The sequence below is a fragment of the Aquarana catesbeiana genome, unplaced genomic scaffold (assembly GCF_042186555.1).
Source record: "Aquarana catesbeiana isolate 2022-GZ unplaced genomic scaffold, ASM4218655v1 unanchor211, whole genome shotgun sequence".
Taxonomy (NCBI): domain Eukaryota; kingdom Metazoa; phylum Chordata; class Amphibia; order Anura; family Ranidae; genus Aquarana; species Aquarana catesbeiana.
The window spans coordinates 1,125,699-1,146,273 of record NW_027362637.1 but is presented as its reverse complement, the minus strand read 5'-3'; the positions used below and the strand labels follow the sequence as shown (position 1 = coordinate 1,146,273).

The 20,575-nt window shown below is 46.1% G+C and overlaps 2 long non-coding RNA genes across 3 annotated transcripts in view; one reads left to right on the top strand and one right to left on the bottom strand.

The window, feature by feature from the left end:
- The window catches only part of LOC141121500 (uncharacterized), a 1,788,704-nt gene that overhangs the window by 642,431 nt on the left and 1,125,698 nt on the right, over nucleotides 1-20,575 (bottom strand). Inside the window, exons 1-3 of one of the 2 annotated variants that reach the window (XR_012240571.1) lie at nucleotides 8,263-8,542; nucleotides 3,085-3,275; nucleotides 1,849-2,107 (exon numbers count right to left, since the gene is read on the bottom strand). This is a non-coding gene — a long non-coding RNA (uncharacterized lncRNA). Of the gene's footprint in view, nucleotides 1-1,848; nucleotides 2,108-3,084; nucleotides 3,276-8,262; nucleotides 8,543-20,575 lie in introns of those variants that run through there. The other variant, XR_012240570.1, reaches the window with a different exon arrangement.
- LOC141121501 (uncharacterized) lies at nucleotides 9,019-20,393 on the top strand. The gene is made up of 3 exons (XR_012240572.1): nucleotides 9,019-9,571; nucleotides 13,692-13,778; nucleotides 19,853-20,393. It is a non-coding gene; the product is annotated as an uncharacterized lncRNA (long non-coding RNA).

Genomic DNA, 20,575 nt, shown 5'->3' with positions numbered 1-20,575 from the left:
GCTGGGCTCCCGTGATCGCGGCTGACACACTGAGAATCGGTATCTGTGTGTGTAAACACACAGTTTCCGGTTCTCTGAGGGGAGAAGAGACTGATCGAGTATGAACAGCGATCTGTCATCTCCCCTACACAGTCCCCTCCCCCCTTCAGTTAGAATCACCTCCCAGGGAACACAATTAACCCCTTGATCGCCCCCTAGTGTTAACCCCTTCCCTGCCAGTGACATTTGTACAGTAATCAATGCATTTTTATAAAAACTCTATTCAGAGGAATGGCGCTGTTCAAATGATAAATATAACCCCTTCCCGCCGACCGTACGCAGATATGCGTACTCGGCTTTCCGGGGTTATACCGGGGATGATGCCCGCAGCTGCAGGCATCATCCCGGTACCGTTGTTTACAGCGGGCGATCGGCTACCCGTGTATAACAACCGATGCGGCTAAAAGCCGCTCGGCTGTTATACCGGAGGAGCGGGAGGGGACATCCCCCCCCCGCCGCCTCCCCCCGCTGTTACCGGGCCTCCCGTGCGATCGGGAGGCCCGGTGTCCATTCGGCTGCCTTCGGCGGCTGGAACGAAGCTGTGAGCAGCTTCGTTCCAGCCTTCTCATTGTAAACGCGGAAGCGACGTCATGACGTCACTTCCCGTTTACTCGGCTGCCAATGGCACCGAATTTAAAAAAGTACACAGTATTCAGAATCGCCGTTTTCGGCGATCTGAATACTTTGAAGTGTAAAGGAGGGATGGGGGTCTTTTAGACCCCCCATCCCTCCATAAAGAGTACCTGTCACCACCTATTACTGTCACAAGGGATGTTTATATTGCTTGTGACAGCAATAAAAGTAAAAAAAAAAAAAAAAATTTTTTAAACACAATTTATAAAGTACAAAAATAAATAAAATAAAACAAAAAAATTTTAAAGTGCCCCTGTCCCCACGATCTCGCGCAGCGAAGAAAACGCATGCGGAAGTCGCGCCCGCATATGTAAACGGTGTTCAAACCACACATGTGAGGTATCGCCACGATCGTCAGAGCGAGAGCAATAATTCTAGCCCTAGACCTCCTCTGTAGCTCAAACCTGGTAACCGTAAAAATTTTTTAAAGCGTCGCCTATGGAAATTCATAGGTACCGTAGTTCGTCGCCATTCCACGAGTGCGTGCAATTATAAAGGGTGACATGTTTGGTATCTATTTACTTGGCGTAACATCATCTTTCACATTATACAAAAAAATTGGGGTAACTTTACTGTTTGGATTTTTAAAAATTCATGAAAGTGTCACTTTTCCAAAAATTTGCATTTAAAACACCGCTGCACAAATACCATGTGATAAAAAATATTGCAACAATCGCCATTTTATTCTCTAGATTCTCTGCTAAAAAAATATATATAATGTTTGGGGGTTCTAAGTAATTTTCTAGCAAAAAATACGGATTTTAACTTGTAAACACCAAATTTCAAAAATAGGCTTAGTCATGAAAGGGATAAACTATATATCCAATCCACTATAATAAAATGTTACCAGCTCTACGTATGAAGTGATAGTGTTAAAGGTATATGTAAACCTCTACACACAAAAAGATAAAAGATAAAATAAAATATGTGTACACAGCCTTGATCAACTCAAAAAATTAAAAATGGCATATGATGCAAATGAGCTTCATGAAAAAATATTAAGTGTTAGGTGCAACATAACACAATAACTTAAAGTGGTGTTCCGGACGAAATTATACTTTTTCAATAAGAATACCCCTATAATACACAAGCTTAATGTATTCTAGAAAAGTTAGTCTGTAAACTAAGGTCTGTTTTGTTAGTTTATAGCAGTAGTTTGTTATTTTATAAACTTACAGCAGGCCGTGGCCATCTTAAGTGTGGGCATCTGAAGCCAGACTGTATTTCTTCCTGGATCTCATCCTTGCAGATCTCGTACATGCTCAGTGCAGCACAAGCAGTGTAATAGGTTTCAGGTCAGGTTTCCATAGCAATGGCAGTTTCAGAGGAACTTGCCGCCCCTTCCCAGAAGGCATTGCAAAACAGGAAATGATGCGATTGGCCGCGGCCAGGGAGGAGGAAGTGAACAATGAATACAGCAGATATACAGTAGGTGCTGAGAAAAAAAAATAAAAAAAATATCCAATTTGTTTACAGTGCACAGTTTAGTGAGGGATGCTGAAGAGTTGTAAAAGTGGGTGGAACTCCACTTTAAAAGATAGAAATATAATGTGTGAACATGAAAAATAAATAAATACATTAAAAAGGAGGGCCCATTAAAAAAAAAAAAAAAAAAATTAAAAGTCAGCAGCTACAAATACTGCAGCTGCTGACTTTTAATTGGACACTTACCTGTCCCAGGGTCCAGCGATGCGGGGATCGAAGCCCCGCTCGTCTCCCCCTCCGTTCGGCGGCGCCGGCATTGCAACTGTGGGCGCCGGGCTGTGGCTTCACAGCCGGGCACCCACTGCGCATGAGCGAGTGGCGCCGCATGCCGTGATTGGCCGCTCAGTCACCTGGGACCTGTAATGGGTCCCAGATGATTGACAAGAGGAAGGGAGCAGAGCTGAGCCCTTCCTGTGCCGAGGGGGAAGTGATGTCACCAGCCCAGGCACTGAAGAGGCAGACTACGAGGGACCCCCTAGCAACAGGCATTTAGAGGTGAGTTAAAAAAAAAAAAAAAGTTTCCAAATGTTTTTTTTAGGAATTTTCATGCATTTTTCTTTTTTTTGGGTGGAACACCACTTTAAAAAACAACGATTAGTGATAGAGAGATAGAGATTATATATATACACACATACACACACACACACTCGAATGAGCAAACAAAAATATATATAAAAAAAAAAAAAAAACACAAAACATAAAAACACAGTGCTAATCTGCACAAAAAATAATAAGTAATAAAGTGACAAGTGCTAATCCAAAGTGATAAGTCCCAAAAGTATATAGTGAACATATGTGTATATTAATACACTATCAGAAAACAGTCTGTGAAAAGTGATCCATGGAAAAAGATGAATAGTGAAAAAATAGGTGAATCTTCAGTGATCCCCACTTTCATCTGTATCACCCTATTGTGCTTGCACTCACCGGAGCGCCCCACCCCTACAGGGGTAACAGGCGTAGTGGATATGTTCCAATGGTGTTGTCCCCCTCTTGTATGAGGTGTCCCCTCGAATCCGTGCAGCTGTATTCCACCTCTCCAGAAGCGGCATTAAGGATCTCCACCGACGGGCGTTCCCATATATAAAAGGTAAAAGGATGAGCCTTATAGCGTGAATCTGTGGAACCAAAGTGGTACTTTATTAAAAGAATTCTCATATAAAGTTTAAAAAGGAGCTACAATGCTCCATGCTGTAAACAAAGTAGCACTTCCGCGATCGCCGGCGTAGTGAGGACGTGCGTTCCACAGTGGAACGCACCTCCTCACCACGCCGGCGATCGCGGAAGTGCTACAATATATATTTTTTTGTGTCTATATATATATAATTTTTGGCACGGAACACTTATCCTTAATACATGAGATAGATAAATCTATATATCTATTTTATTTATTTTTTAAATTATTTATTTATTTTGGGTAGTTTAAACACTAAGGGTCCTTTCACACTGGGGCGGCGTCGGCGGTAAAACGCCGCTATTGTAAGCGGCACTTTACCGTCGGTATTCGGCCGCTAGTGGGGCGGTTTTACCCCCCCCTGGCGGCCGAGAAAGGGTTTAAAACCACCTCTGCAGAGGTGGCTTTGCCGGTGGTATAGCTGCGCTGTCCCAATGATTTCAATGGGCAGGAGCGGTGAAGAAGCGGTATACACTCCGCTCCTTCACCGCTCTGAAGATGCTGCTAGCAGGACTTTTTTTTCCCGTCCTGCTAGAGCATCGCTCCAGTGTGAAAGCCCTCGGGGCTTTCACACTGGAGACAAAGCAGCGGCACTTTCGGGTCGGTTTGCAGGCGTTATTATTAGCTCAATAGCACCTGCAAACCGCCCCAGTGTGAAAGGGCCCTAATAGTTGTTTTTTAATGTATTTATTTTTCATGTTCACACATTATTATATTTCTATCTTTTAAGTTATTGTGTTATGTTGCACCTAACACTTAATATTTTTTCATGAAGCTCATTTGCATCATATGCCATTTTTAATTTAATTTAATTTTATCTTTATCTTTTTGTGTAGAGGTTTACATATACCTTTAACACGGTTTCACTTCATACGTAGAGCTGGTAACATTTATTATGGTGGATTGGATATATAGTTTATATTTATCATTTGAACAGCGCCATTCCCCTGGATAGAGTTTTTATTTTTCTAGGACCCAACTTAGGTGGTGTTCTTAATTAGGGGGGCTGCAGTTCTCCTTTCCCTAAGCGCGGATTTTTTTGATCGCTGTATAAATGCCAATGGTCCCAAAAATGTGTCAAAATTGTCCGATGTGTCCGCCATAATGTCGCATAGGTTCAAAGTAGTCCCCTTGTATAACAATGCAGAATTCTTTTCAGGATGCTGTGCAATATCTTTGCCACGGAGCGCTGGATGTCTGCAATGTCATTAAATCTGTGTCCGAATTTCGATCCATGTAAGGGCAAGCTGACTGTACCGAGGTTGACCTTTCGATCAACTTGGGTACAACCAGCATGTCAGATTTTTCTACATACAGGTACTGTCAGGCGGATGTAACCACTAGCAGTAACCATTGTATTCTGTCAGACGAGAATGCAGAATACAATAGTGTACCGGAGGCATTTCCCCATCAACACTGCGTTCATGGGGGAATTGAGCGATTTTCTTTTCTTTCTTTTAGCCATGCTGGAAGGAAAGAAAATTGTATCATTATGACTAGCATAATTCCAACCAATATTATTCTAGTTTTAAATAAGGGCATGGAAAGGTTAGAACTTCTATTACGTTTTTCATGCTGCATCTGACCCCACTGGGGACACTTTCCTTAATATGTGTCTTGGGGACACCGCTTTGAAATCAGGTCATGAAATGTCAACACACCAGAATAGGAAAGCACACACCAAAAAAAAAAAACCCAAAAAAAACAAACAAACTATGCTTTCCACTGAAGTTTGCAACCAATCATATTTGTTAGTAAATGTGACATGGAATCTATCTGGTTATTGTGATATAACAGATGCAGTTCTACAAATGTCAAACATCTACCACGTTTTTACTGTTAAAAAGGAAACTCTGTAGTCTGCCATGTACATTTGATAAGCATCACGTCTTTGGGTGACAAACAAAAAAAGTTGATAAAATGCCAGAAAGAAATGTTAACTTTTTGTCACCAGCGATGATAAACCAGTGCCAGGGCTCACATATTTGAAGTCACAATCCATAGAAAATCCAGCACATTGGTACCTTATCCAATATACAAAAGAAAAGCCAAATTAGGCTGTCTCCAAACTGGGACCCTTATCTATGGAATGGCAGAGGGGCTGCAATAAAAGTGCTCTGTTAGGCCAAAAGAGATTAGCTGAGCAGCATTTTGGGAAATTTATGCCATTGATCAATAATAATTTCTTCTCTCATTATCACATCATATATACAGCACAACACAATTCCGGTCAGCACTGAAAGAAATATTCATATTCATGCAGTGCAGCAGTCCTTATAAACAAGCTTTAGAATATTCTCCCCACACTCTCTGCTTAAAGCCACCACCCACCTCCTCACCACACACATATTCTTTAAAAAAAGACCCTTAACCACTTCGCGCCCGCACTATAGCCGAAAGACGGCTGCAGCGCGGACGCTATTTGCCGGGCGGCCGTCCCTGCACGTCCTGTTTACAGCCAGTCACAGATCGCTGAAAACGGCCAATCATAGTGGCCGTTTTCAGCGTGATCGGCGGTGCCAATGAGAGACGATCTCGTATGTAAACATACGAGATCATCTCTCATCGCCAGTGTTCTGCGGCTCTCCCTCCTCACACAGAGACAGAGTGTGAGGAGGGAGAGCGAACCGCTGCGGCGGTAAGTAAAAAAAAAAAAAAAAAAAATCTTCATTTTGCAAAGAATTGTGGGAAAAAATGACAACATCAAAAACCTCACCGTGCCTCTTACTAAATACCTTGGAATGTCTACTTTCAAAAAAAGGGGTCTTTGTACTTTCCTGACTTGTTTGGGTCGCAAGAAATGAGATAGGCCGTCAGTGCATCAAGTGTGATCAATTTTTTATGATTTGCACCATAACTTGTAGACTCTCTAACTTTTACACGGACCAAATAATATCCATTAATTTGGGTTATTTTTACCAAAGATATGTAGCAGTATAAATTGTGGCCAAAATTTATGAAGAAAAATTAATAATTTGCTAAATTTTATCACAGAAAAATTCGTTTTTTTTTTCAAAATTTTCGGTCTTTTTTCATTTATAGCGCACAAAATAAAAAACCCAGGAGGTGATCAAATACCACCAAAAGAAAGCTCTATTTGTATGAAAAAAAGGACAAAAAATTAATTTGGTTACAGTATTACATGACTGAGTAATTGTCATTCAAAGTGTGACAGCGCTGAAAGCTGAAAATTGGTCTGGGCAGGAGGGGGGTTTAAGTGCCCAGTTGTCAAGTGGTTAAATCTAGGGTGGCACACAAGGCAGAATTTATGTAATGACATAAAAGCGCCATTCTGTGCAGGTGTAATAAGAGCCCATGATGACGCACCCTTAGGCTGGGTTCACATATGTGCAAATTGGATACAGTTTTCACCTCATCCAATTCACATGACAGGCGAGTGAGCGGCTCTCTATGGAGCCAGGTCACACAGGTCTGGGGTGGCCGCAGTCCGCATACAAAAAGGGTCCTGTGCGTTTTTTGGTCTGGTTCAGGTGCGAATTCAGGTAGAAATTCAGACCTGATTTGCACCTGAACCAGTGAACAGACACGTCCAGACCCCACAAGCAAACATGCGGCCGCACATATGTGAACTCAGCCTCAGGGGTTGTACCTTTGACAGCCTGGGCTCAGAGGGTTGAATGATGCTCCGTGTCATTTTTCATACAAATAAAGCACTATTAGTTAAAGCTCCAAAAAACACTTTACTACTGGACACTTTTCACCAGACTCTAATCTATCGGGGGTCTGTAAGTGGTGGGTGCTGATATAAGGGGACTCTGATATAATGGGGGTCTCTAATGGGGGGTGCTGACTGCTGATCTAATGGTTGGTCAGCAAGCATTAAATTGGCAGTCAGCACCCCCCATTAGTATCTTATTAGAGTCCTCTTAGATCAACACCAGTGGGGACTATAGTGTGAATGAGCCCCCTGTAGTGATCAGCGCTCCTCCCTACAGAGTGACCCCCATTAGATTAGTGTCCCTTTATATTAGCAGCATAGACTCACCCCCTCCCTTTATATTAGCAGCATAGACCTCCCCTGGGGTGACAGTCCCATCCCCCCCTTAGAGACCCTTCTAGCTCTGAGTCCCTTACATATCAGACAGTGCCCCTGCCCCCCCCCCCCCACTTTATATTAGCAGCATAATCAGTGGCAGTCCATAATGGCGCCGCCACCTCTCTCAAGCCCCCCCCCCCCCCTCTATCACCAATAGATAGATAGATTCATGCAATGCATGAATCTATCCATAGCCGCCGCTGCCATCCCCTATTCAGGCACCTGGCCCCTTTTCGGGCGCAGGGCGCCTGAATTACAGCGGCATTGGTGTGTTTTTGAAGCACCTGTTTAGAGCCATAGGATCTAATAGGCGTTGCAGGTCACTCAGCTGTGTTAGAAAAGTTAATGAATATTCGCTTTCCTAACACTAAACCGCCTCTCCGCCAATCAGGTGCTCGGGTCTGTTACTTGTCACCTGATTGGCTGAAACGACAGGCGCCGCTATTGGACGCCTATCAGGAGGAGGGGACGGGAGATGAGGACGGCAGGAGACGCGCGCAGGACCCCGCTCGTCGCTGTCACCCGCTGCCCCACCAAGACAGGGTAAGTGGCGGGCAGACAGCGAGTGGATGGGGGGGGGGTCACACTGGGGGGCACTGATGGGCACGCTGGCAGCATTTAATGGGCACACTGGCAGCATTTAATGGGCACACTGGCAGCATATGATGGCACAGTGGCGGCAAGTGATTTTTTTTTTTACATTTTTTTGCGTCGTCCCCCCCAGCAAAAATTTCGAGCCACTGAGCATAATAGACCTCCCCTGGGTGACGGTCATCCCACCCCACTCAGAGACCCTGCTAGCTCTATATCCCTTAAGTATCAGACATTGCCTGCCTGCCTCCACCCTCTACAGAGCAAGAAAAATCTCCCTTACCTTTCAGGAGCCGCTGTAAAGATGTGTGTGCGAAGTGGGGGCGGAGTCTAACACCACGCTCTCTCACTCATCGCGTCCCTGGTTGCTAGGAGACCAGACAGTTCCATTCACTGTCTATGGCTGGCATCGGCGCCGGTGGGTGGGAGAGAGAGCGCAGCCACAGACAGGGCAGTATGAGCCGGGCGGCTGCTGCAGGACATTGGCCACTGGAGCGGGAAGAAGAGGGGCCGGGAGAACATAGACCACGCCTGCTGGTGAGAGGCGGGGCCGCGAGCTGATAGACAGCAGAAATGAAGGGCGGAGCCTGTCACAGAGACTGCCAATCAGGTGCAAGCGCGCGGCGAGAGGGCGTTAGCTTACTGCGTCACTGACGGAGCTTCAGTCTGAGAGTAGCCAGCTAGATGAGCGACGCTATTCGCCTGTTCTCCGTCACGCCCACTTGATGTCTTCCTAAAGGTACGCCTTTGGCCGGTAAGAGGGCGGAGATTGTAAGTAGGGTATTTAGGGAGATAGGGGGCGGGGATTTACTGAAGCCGAGTCAGACATTTATACTAAGGGATCAAGGAAACTTATCATGGGCGGATCTAGGTCGGCTGCGCCCCTTTCATCGCAGATTTCAATTGCACCTCCCACCTACAACCCTTCTCCACTCCTGACGCTGCGGAGGAGGAATTTAATTTGACGCCGGTGTTGAGATATAGGTGTCAATAGACGTCTAAGGGGCGGAGTCTTGTAAGAGTCAGACGCCCCCAGGCTGTTGTCATGGTTACAGACGCCAGGTGTTTGCCGGGGTGGGCTCTCCTCTCCAGCTCCTCCCAACGGTCACGCAATACATTGAATGGGCGGCGCGGGCTCAAGGGGCAGCCCAGCTGTCCTATTTTAAGTCCCGTCCATTAGTATCTGACGGACTACAAAAGCCGGCTGTATCGGCCAATCACAGGCCACTCAGCAAGGCTCAGCAGGCACAAGCCCCACCCCTTGTTTCTGTCCTGGTCCTCGTTCTGCATCCATGAGAAGTACAAATTCGTAAACGGCAGCCACTATCACTACTTTGTGTCAGCCAGAGAATATGGGGGAGGAGCCAGGGACCTGCAGAACACAGGCCACGCCTATTATACAGCGGCGAGCCCGCGAGCTGATAGCAGAAATGAATGGGCGGAGCCTGCCAATCAGGTGCGAGCGCGTGGCCTGAGGGCGTTATCTTAGTGCGTCACTGAGGGAGGTTCAGTCAGCGATTAGCCAGCTAGGGGAGCGGAGCGATTCGCCTGTTCTCTGTCACGCCCACCTTGATGTCTTCCTAAAGCAACAGGTAAGAAGGCGGAGATTGTAAGGGGGGGAGGGAATTAGTGAGATAGGGGGCGGCGATTTACTGAAACTGAGTCGGACATTTTTAATAACCCACAATCCTTCTCCACACCTGACGCTGCGGAGGCGGATTTTAGTTCTACGCCGCTGTTGGGGGAGGTGCCAATAGACATCTCAGAAGAGGGGTGGAGTCGTGCAGAGACGCCCCAAGCTGTTGTCATGGTTACAGACGCCAGGTGAGTGGTGGGAGGAGGTGGGCTCTCCTCTCTAGCTCCTCGCCTTCGCTCTCTGCTGAAATCTAGTCTCTGCCCCCGGCCATGCGTTACATTGAATGGGCGGATCGGGCACAAGGAGCAGCCCAGCTGCCTTGGACATGCGGCCCGCCTCCAATTTCAAGTCCCGCCCGTTAGTATTTGACAGACTACAGAAGCCGGCTGTACTGGCCAATCACAGGCCACTCAGTGCCGCGCGGCACCTCAGGCACAGCGTGCCGGTTACCTAGCAACCCAATGTCAACACATTCCACGCGTCCAATCTAAGCGCGCCCGCCTCCTCGATGACGATTGGCCCGCCCCTTTAGTTACTACGTCACACGGCTCTCGTCTCAGAGGAGGGGAGACCTAAGATAGGACTGAGGAAATCTCGGAAATGATTGGGTGACGTGTAGTAGGTGGGTGGAGTCTGTGCCGTGTCCTCTGATGGAGGAGGTGAAGAAATATCCCGGAAATAATTGTGGGATATTCCAATGGGGACACTTCAATACCGGGCACTTATACACTTTCCTGCCCAGATCAATTTTCAGCTTTCAGCGTTGTCGCAGTTTGAATGACAATTGCGCGGTCATGCTACACTGTACCCAAACAAAATTTTTATCATTTTGTTCCCACAAATATAGCTTTCTTTTGGTGGTATTTGATCACCTCAGGGATTTTTATTTTCTGCTAAACAAACCATAAAAGACTGAAAATTTTGAAAAAAAAAGTATTTTTTTTTTGTTTCTGTTACAAAACTTTATAAATAAGTAATTTTTTTTTCCTCCTTCACTGATGGGGCGGCACTGATGGGCAGCAATGAGGTGTCACAGATGGGCACTAATAGGCAGCATGGATGGGCACCGATAGGTGGCACTGTACACAAATAAATGGTACTGATGGATGCCAATCAGTGAGGCCCATTGTGGGCACTGATTGGCATCCCTGGTGGTCCAATGTGGGCATCCTCGGGGGGGCTGCGCTGATAATCGATCAGCACAGACCCCCCCTGTCAGAGGAGCAGTCGATCGGCTCTCCTCTACTTGCGTCTGACAGACGCGAGCGAGGAAAAGCCAATCACCGGCTCTTCCTGTTTACCCTGTGATCAGCCGTGATTGGACACAGCTGATCACGTGGTAAAGAGTCTCCGTCAGAGACTCTTTACCTAGGTCGGTGTTGCGGGGTGTCAGACGTGTCCCCCAACAATGATCGCCCCGCAATGCACGCCCCCAGGGGCGCGCAGCGGCTTGATATCCTGAAAGACGTCTCGTGTCAGGATATTGAAACCACTTTGCCGCTGTCATTTTGCTATATGACGGTCGGCAAGTGGTTAAAGCGGAGTTTCACTCAAAAATGGAACTTCCGCTTTTCGGATTCCCCCCCTCCCCCTCCAGTGTCACATTTGGCACCTTTCAGGGGAGAGGGGGAGCAGATACCTGTATAATCCAGGTATTTGCTCCCACTTCCGGGCATAGATCACTTCAGTATCTACGGTTATCTACACCATGTCCGGCCCCTCCTCCGTCCCCCCCGCTGTCTTCTGGGAGACACACAGGTCAGAGAAGACAGCAGGGACCAGTGAGAACGTGCAGCGTGACTCGCGCATGTGCAGTAGGGAACCAGGCTGTGAAGCCGCAAGGCTTCACTTTCTGATAACCTTACCGAAGATGCCGGTTCCTCCACCTGAGAGCCGAGGGACAGATCGACAGAGGACATCGCGGGTGCCCTGGACAGGTAAGTGTTCTAATAAAAGTCAGCAGCTGCAGTATTTGTAGCTGCTGACTTTTTAAATTCTTTTTTTTTTTTGGCGGAACTCCGCTTTAGAACAGAAAGTGCAGCGCTAATAAAACATGAAAGATAGGGAATATAAAATGCGGGCTAAAAAAGACAGGATAAAGCACAATATGATCCACCACAGTGTATAAACAATCAGTCCATGATTCCAGTCCACATATATCTTCAAAGTGTAGGAGACTGCATGCTGACACAAACGGTGATTCCAGGTGCCCACCACCACGATAACAAATGGCCTCTCACCTGATGTAGTGGACCCTTTGATTATAGAGGGTCACAAAACGCCTTTTCCATAAATCAATAGGTATGCAGCATGTCAATCAAGGACCGGGTACAGGACACGCCATATAAAATAAAAAGTGGCAAGAGGATAGTGCTCTCCGTATAATAAACTCTTTATTCAATAGTAAAAAGGTAACACTCACAAAGATAGTACTTGGTAAAAGCAGACAAACTTTCTTTAAGATCCTCCGATCTTCCGGACAGTGTAGCAGATGCGCAGTGGCCAGTGGAACTCCGCTTTAGGCCCGGTTCACACTTGTGCGATGCCAAACATCACACAGGCATCGCATGTAATTTGCAGCGCACTACCGTTCACATTACATGCGATGTCTGTGCGGTGCAATATCAGCCATACAGATAGTATGGCTGATATCGCACCGCATTCGGTGCAAACACGCACACGACCCTTTTTTTGTTCGGACCAGAATCGGATCGCATGTGTGTTCACACGCATGCGATCCGATTCATGTCCGAACTGTCAGTTCGCAGTGCGATATGCAAGCTGGACTGGGGGTGTCGTTAACAATGTATTGACACTCCCCAGCGATTTGCATATGGCAGTGTGAACTGACATGCGAGTTGGTGCGATGCGGGAACCCGCAGTGGATTCGCAGTGTTCTCGCATCGCACCAGTGTGAACCGGGACTTAAGGAGGCACTCTGATGGGTTCACCTGATTTAAGGAGGCACTCCAATGAAAACACCTGATTTAAGGTAATACCAAAGGTAACATTTTTTGGGGGGAAATAACAAACATGTTATACTTACCTGCTCTGTGTAATGGTTTTGCACAAAGCAGCCCCAATCCTCCTTCTCTCGATTTCCCCTCCAGCACTCCTGGCTCCTTCTCTTCTCCAAGTGCCCCATAACAAGCCGCTTGCTATGGGGATACTCATTTTTGCTCAATGCCAAGCCCTGCTCTGTGTGTCCATTAGACATACAGAGCACAGCTTTGCTCCCACCCTTACTGGCTGTGAGTGACAGCAGCAGGAGCCAATTGCTCCCAGTGCTGTGTCTGAGCCAATGAGAAGGGAGAGAGCCTCTGCTCTCAGCTACACAGCGCTGGATGGAGATCAGGGCTGGTGGAAGGATTCTTTCCCACACAAGTGAAGGTGCATTTTACTGCCCCCTTTATCCTGGCGCCCTAGGGTGGCTGTCCAGCTTTATCCTGGTGCCGGGCCTTCCTCTTCATGAGTCCTGTAATCTCATACATTTGTAAAGCATTTTACAAACATATACATGTGTACAGCGTTACTTACCGCCCAAATATGGACTTGGACGCACTCTTTATTTTTTGTACACTGTTGAACAGCAGAGAGAAATGACGATGGGCAGTACAGCACACACGATGTACAGCTACACACACAATGACATGCTGGGCACATCTGTCAGACCTGTGTGAATGAGGCACAATGCTATTAGAAGACATGAGTGCAGGAAAACACATTCCTTCCATGTACAGCATCCGCACCCCTGTAGTGTTTCCCCTGCATGTCCCAGCACAGACACTGCAATTAGCCACTTACCCACCAGAAGATTTACCCCCTTCATGACCAGGTCATTTTTGCAATACAGCACTGCGTTACATTACCTGACAATTGCGTGCATAAATAAACATTATGTCTTTTTTTTCCCCACAAAGAGAGCTTTCTTTTGGTGGTATTTGATCTCCTCTGCGTCTTTTATTTTTTGCGCTATTAACAGAAAAATCTGAAAAAAAAAAAGTTTTACTTTCTGCTATGAAACACATCTTGTAAAATAAAAAATATAAAAAAATCTTATTTCTTTATACGTTTAGGCAAATATGTATTCTGCTACAAAATCACAAATTACAAAATCACATATTGATTGGTTTCCCTGAATGTTATCGCATCGACAAACCATGGTATGTACGCTGGAATTTGTATTTATTGATTTTATACTACTAATAGTGGCGATCAGCAACCTACTGTGGGACTGCAATATTGCGGCAGACAATCGGACACTAACTGACACGTTTGGCACTTTGTGGGAACCAGTGACACTAATACAGTGATCAGTAATAAGAAGCACTATCACTGTACTAATGATACTGTCTGGGAAGGGGTTAAAGATCTAGGGCGATTAAAGGATTAAATGTGTAGCTGACCAGTGTTTGTGTGTGTGTACAATGTGCTGCTTTCACTAAGGAATGTGCTGGATCTTATTCCATGAAAACAAAATTCAGCAAATCCTTGCTGACAGGACAGAGCTCTGCTTTGTTTACATAGATAGAGCTCCGTCCAGTGTGTCTCCTCGCCGATCAGTGGGTGCTGTCGGTCATCCTTTGGCCGGCACCCACTGATTGGCTTCTGCTGTGACTAATCACAGCAGAAGCAGTGTGCACACCCCTTAACCAGGAGAGCAGAATCGCATGCGTGCGTATATATATATATATATATATATATATATATATATATATATATATATATATATATATATATATATATATATATATATATACACACACACACACACACACACACACACACACACACACATATATATATATACACATACATATATATATATATATATATATACATATACATACATACATACATACATACATACACATATATATATATACATACATATATACACACACACACACACACACGCGATTCTGCACAGTGCGGCCGCCCTGTAGCAGTAAAGCTAGAATGAACCAGTCGCCAAATGGTTAATGCAAAATAGTTCATTCCTCAGTCAGTTTTTATCTGCTGTGTCCCAATAGGCAGATTTCTTTTCACTTCCTGTCATGGAGACCCAACAGGTAGTGAAAGAAAATCTCCACATTAAGAGAAGTGTCATAGGTGTCCTATCAAAATATTTCCCCTCACCTCTATTTCCGGTGACAACCCATCACTTTCTGTTGCAGAGACAATGGTCATGGTGACCAATTGTGAGGGTGAAAGAGACTGCATCAGAAACCTTACAGGGGTTCTAACCCTTCCACACGCCATGCAAAACTAGAAATAAATGAGCTGTCAGTGCCCACGCAGCTGGTGTAGCGATCCAGAGGTTTGAAATCCCAGCTCTTCTCCCTCTTCTTTCCTGGATAGATCAGAGCCATTCTGATGGATAAAAACTGCTCTAATCCATCCTGGAAGTCCTACAGAAAGAAGAGGGAGAAGAGCTGGGATTTCATATCTCTGGACCACTACACCAGCTGTGCGGGCACTGACAGCTCAGCACCCACAAGGGTAAGTACAGTGGGGACCGGGGGAGGTGTAGAGTGTTAGTTCATTTTTGAAAATGTGAACTTTAATCACTTCAGCTCTGGAAGGTTTACCCCCCTTCATGACCAGGCCATTTTTTGCGATACGGCATAGCGTCACTTTAACTGACATTTGCACGGTCGTGCAACACTGTACCTAAATAACATGTATGTCGTCCCCCCCCCCCCCCCCCCCACAAATAGAGCTTTCTTTTGGTGGTCTTTGATCATTTCTGCGGTTTTTATTTTTTGCGCTATTAACAAAAAAAGACCAACAATTTTGGTGCACTCACACCGGTAATGTCCTGTATGGGGAGGCAGAGAGCTTCTCTGTACTCTTCACTGTACTGTGCCGACCCAGCTCCTGCTGTGCTGAGTGGGAGTTACGATGTACTTTTTCAACCAGGATGCCACGGCACCCGATTGAGAAAGGCTGGTCTAAGAAACCAGAAGCAACAAGTATTTTTTCATTTCCGGTTTTGCCGGATGCAAACAGGTCATTACTGGCTTGGGAAAGCATTAAATCAAACCGATCTTGGTGTGATCAGATGCTTTCAAAACGGTAGTAAACTTTTTGAAAAAAAAAAAAAAGTTTCCTCCTGCCAAGCAATATCATAATGTGCTAGTATGCACCACATACTAGCACTTTATGAAAGGCTTACCTTGAAACAAAGCCCTCCAGCGATGTGCTGTCACCACTGTAGAGGCTTCTATCTTTACCGGGTCTTCCTTCCGTGTTCACGAGCCGCAAAGACATCGTTCCTGCGCACACATGCGGGAGTCTCGGCTATGGCACACAGCTCTGAAGGAATGGCACCGGTATGCTGTTCCTTCAGAGTGCATGCGCTGGTGATGTCACCAGCCGATGCTTGCTAGAATATCTAGATATTCATTTTACCTACAGGTAAGCTTCATTATAAGCTTACCTGTAGGTAAAAATCAAAATGCAGAGTTTACTACCACTTTAAGGGCTGAAGAGAGATCTGGGGTCTAATAGATGTCTCAGTAAAGAGTAGCTGTCACTGCCCATGCTATCACAAGGAATGTTGTTGGATGTTGCTTGTGGATGGAACACTTCACACAACAACTGAGTGTAGATCGGTGTATACTAGATCCCAATGTCTGTGTCACACCTCACTCTCCACCACTGTGAGAATTCACCGCTCACCTCTCTTACAGACCCAAGAATTCTAGGTCTAAATCCCCCTTGAGCCCCCTTTTCATTATTCACACATATATATATGTAGCAGTAACTCACGGTGGAGCTGCTGGTTTAAGCGGGCCTGTTACATTCACTCTTACTGCCCTCTGTTTCACCGGCACCGGGTCTAGGGTTCCGTTGAGTTTACTTCTGGACGACACACGCACCAACACTGGAGTACGTTTTCAATGCTTTATTAAACAAACGACTTAGGAAATAGCAGGAAAGAGGTGGAAAGGAAACTTGCAGAAGAAACTCAAATATCCTCTTGTAGGGTTCTCTTGACAAATGTCCTGGTAGAATTCAAATACTATATGGAATGCGCTCCCCTTGTGGGACACACTCCTTGCTCGTCTGGATAGGCCTCTCTCACCGGTCTAGCAGACAGTACGCAGCACCAATCAAAGTCTCTGCCACAGACTTGTTTGGGAACAAAACCCGTACGATCCTCTGCCACAGGATGTATCAGATTTTCTGTAGTGAATGTCAGTCACAGTGCTTGAACCTTTAAGCCAACCCGACAACACTATGCTGTATAGTTGCTTTCAGATACGTCCTCCAACCGAGTCACCAGGCCCCTCCTATAGACCAGCACGCTGCGTGATCCCTCCAAGACGGGTCCTCCCCTGGGATCTCCTCGGTTGTCCAGCTTCGTCACACAGGATCGACAGCTCAGGACCATTCCTCGGCCGCGGTGGTAGGCCCCGGACAAGCCTCTGGACCCACCCCTGCGCCGCAGTATCGTGGGCCTCCGGAACGGAGGACCACGAGGTAGCTCCTTAACGCATAACTGTCGGCCAGGAGGGCCAGCAGGTGGCTGAAAAACAAACCCCAAAATATGGCGTCTGTCCCATAAATACCCTCGCCCAGAATGCAACTCGGAGGACCACCTCCACCGAGTTGTCTCCAGGACAGAAGAGCATCTATACACTTCAACACATTGCCTTTCCAACACTAACCAGTGGTAACAGCGACACCCACCGGTCAGCACGGAAACACACACCACGTCAGCCAAGCTGGAACAGAGGCAAACTCAACCTTCCTAACGCACAAATGACTACATTTACCTAACATGCGGTAGATTGCAAATCTACCAGCGCTACATATATATTGTGTATGTAATATTTTGTCATTATTTTTTAATAGACGTTGTAGGTACTAAAAAGTAGTACTACAACATATTATAAAAATGAATCTGGTTGGTGTGGAACACGCTGAGGCAGCGCAGGAGTTTTTCATTACACATATTAGCAAATCATTGCTTTTTTTTTAATGTAGATTTTACACAGTGTCACAACTTTTTGGAATTGGGGTTGTGTTATTATTATCTATGCTGCTTTCTATCTTCAGCGTGTTATATTGAAGCCCCACTCAGGAGTAAAATAACCTTTTTACCCCAGCCTCCTGGGATATGTCACACGTGCAAGGAGCCTGCAGAACCAGTCTTATTGCACCGCACAATCTCATGCATGCACAGCGGGGTGCCGGTTGAGATTGCTCAGGAAGTCACAGCAGACTCCCAAATTCCAAGATGGAGGTGCTGGGGACCCAAAGAACCGTCTGCTGAATGATAGCAGGGACTGGACAGTACCTCATTTTAAAAGGTCAACAGTTGCAATATTTGTTGCAGGGGACCATTTATTTATTTATTTTAGAAGTGAAGTTCCACTTTAAAGAAAGGAAATAAAAAAAAGTGTTACTTTTTTTTTTTATAAGTGAAAAAAAATGTAATATCACCCCATTGCAAACACTCAGCATAGGATGCATTTATGTGAAGTATCACTGTGACCGTCGGCGTGAGAGTAATAATTCCAGGGTCAAAATTCATAGATAGTTAATATGATAATAACTGTGAGCGCAAGGTACAGTGAAATATAAAACCGAATAATAGTAATAAAAAAATCACTAGTAGTCTGTATTGAAAGGGGGGTCATTAGACCATAAGCACAACAATAGTAGTCCAATAATAGAAATAATGGTGGGATGATGAGGACGGCTGCTGTCATCAGAGAGCTGGCTCTGTACACAGAAATAGAAGGGGAGAACAAAGGAAGCGCCACCTAAGTGCAGTATTAAAGGCTGGTTTTTAATGGCAAGGTATACATAAACACTCACAAGATGTAAGGAAGATACAGGCTCATCTGTATAAGTAGTCCCGAGGGCTCCTCGAGTCCGGAAAGGGTTCCTGGTGCGTGGTATGTTAATGGCAGGTCCACAGCACGTCCTGTGGCCACAGGAGAGGAGCCGGTGTTCTGCCGAGAAAGTTCCGCTCGGCGGATAAGTTCCCCCCTCTACCGCGCAGGCGCTGCGCCTGCGCAGTAGGATCCGGCGGAAATAGCCGAAAGGAATAGCTGAAAATCAGCTGCACACGGCGCCTGTAAGAGGGCCCCTCGCGGGCTTGCTTCGCTCGCCACGCTTCGGGCACGGCCTCGCTTCGCTCGGCTCTTTTAGATTCCCCCTCTAGGTCCACTTGGATGGTGGGAAAGGAACCTGGATCTAGGGCGCAGGCGCCGTGTACAGATGATTGAAGCGTTTGAGCTTCGGCTATCTCCGGCGGCTGACAGTAGTTGGTACTGCGCAGGCGCTGCGCCTGCGCAGTACAGGGGGGGAACTTATCCGCCAAGGGAACTTTCTCGGCAAGACACCGGAACCAGCGTGGAACGCACGGAAGCGACGTCACGGGTCACAGATCACATACGGAGGAGCTAGTCACAGGAAAGGAAAAGAGACTGGCAGCCTACGCGCTCGGAGCTTCAGCTCCTTCTATTGGCCTGGAATGGTATATATATATAAAGTTTTATATGTATTTTTCTTGTGTGTGTATATATGTATGTATATGGGCATATATGTACCTGTCATATATATTTTCTTACCCAATCGAATATTATTTTTCCATCATTTAATTTTCTAATCACGTTATATGTATAAGCTTATGCCACAATCCATGTCAAATCTATCAGGACGCAATAAACCACATTGTAATCACTTAGAGAAGATTTGTGGCTGTTCAGAGACCAGTCCACGCTGTGATTTGTTGTCCCACAGCACAGACATATAAATAGCACTATACCATTCCAGGCTCCGAGTGCATAGCCTGCCAGTCTCTTTTCCTTTCCTGTGACTAGCTCCTCCGTATGTGATCTGTGACCCGTGACGTCGCTTCCGTGCATTCCACGCTGGTTCCGGCTCCTCTCCTGTGGCCGCAGGACATGCTACGGACCGGCCATTAACATACCACGCACCAGGAACCCTTTCCGGACTCGAGGAGCCCTCGGGACTACTTATACAGATGAGCCTGTATCTTCCTTACGTCTTGTGAGTGTTTATGTATACCTTGCCATTAAAAATCAGATTCTAATATTGCACTTAGGTGGCGCTTCCTTTGTTCTTCCCTTCTATTTCAGTAATAAGAACTGGCTGCGGGAAGCTCTGGATCCTGGACATGGTAAGTTACTGATTTTTAAAATATAATTATATAGTATTTGTATCTGCTGATTTTTTTTTTTTTTTTTTTTTACAGAAAACCCAACTGAAGTTCCTGTCTTGGTCACACAGCCCAGTCCTCCTATCTCCGCTCATGTCCAGACTTAAGGATGGGCTCAGCCATGTTCGGATATGAATCTGAACTCGCCTGGGTTATCTCACTGGGAAGCTCCCACTTATTGTAAGGGCAGGGGAGACTGATGTGAATTGGTGTAATATTTCTCTAGCTGGGAGCGGGACTGTCAGTGCTGTTTGGACTGAAGGGACCATCTGGCGTAGAGAGAGACTGTCATAGTTGCCAACATTGCAAAAAAAATATGAGGGACACTTTTTTGGCTGTAGGCGGAGCCGTACAATAATTAGGGGGCGGGGCATTCGTTTGTAGGCGTGGCTTAGCAAAAAATTATAAGTGCGACGCGCTAAGCGCGCCGAGGTGAAAAATGGGTGCGACTTACTCGAAAAGTGGGTGTGGCTTATGCGAAACGTGGGCGCGGCTTAAATGGGCGGGGCTCAAGAGGGTGTGGTTAGAGTCTGAGATGAATGAGGGATAGAGAGGGAAAGGGGGAGAAGGAAAGGGGGACAGGGAATGACGGGACAGCAGCCCCAGATCCTACACAACAATAGAAATATGTGTATTCTAGAAAGTTTAACAATCAGCAGATAAAGATACTCCAAACGCCTGGTGTTAGCGCCTCAATCATCCTGGCACCATGGTTGTTATGGTGTCAGGGTGAATGAAGTGCAATTATTTCTATTATTA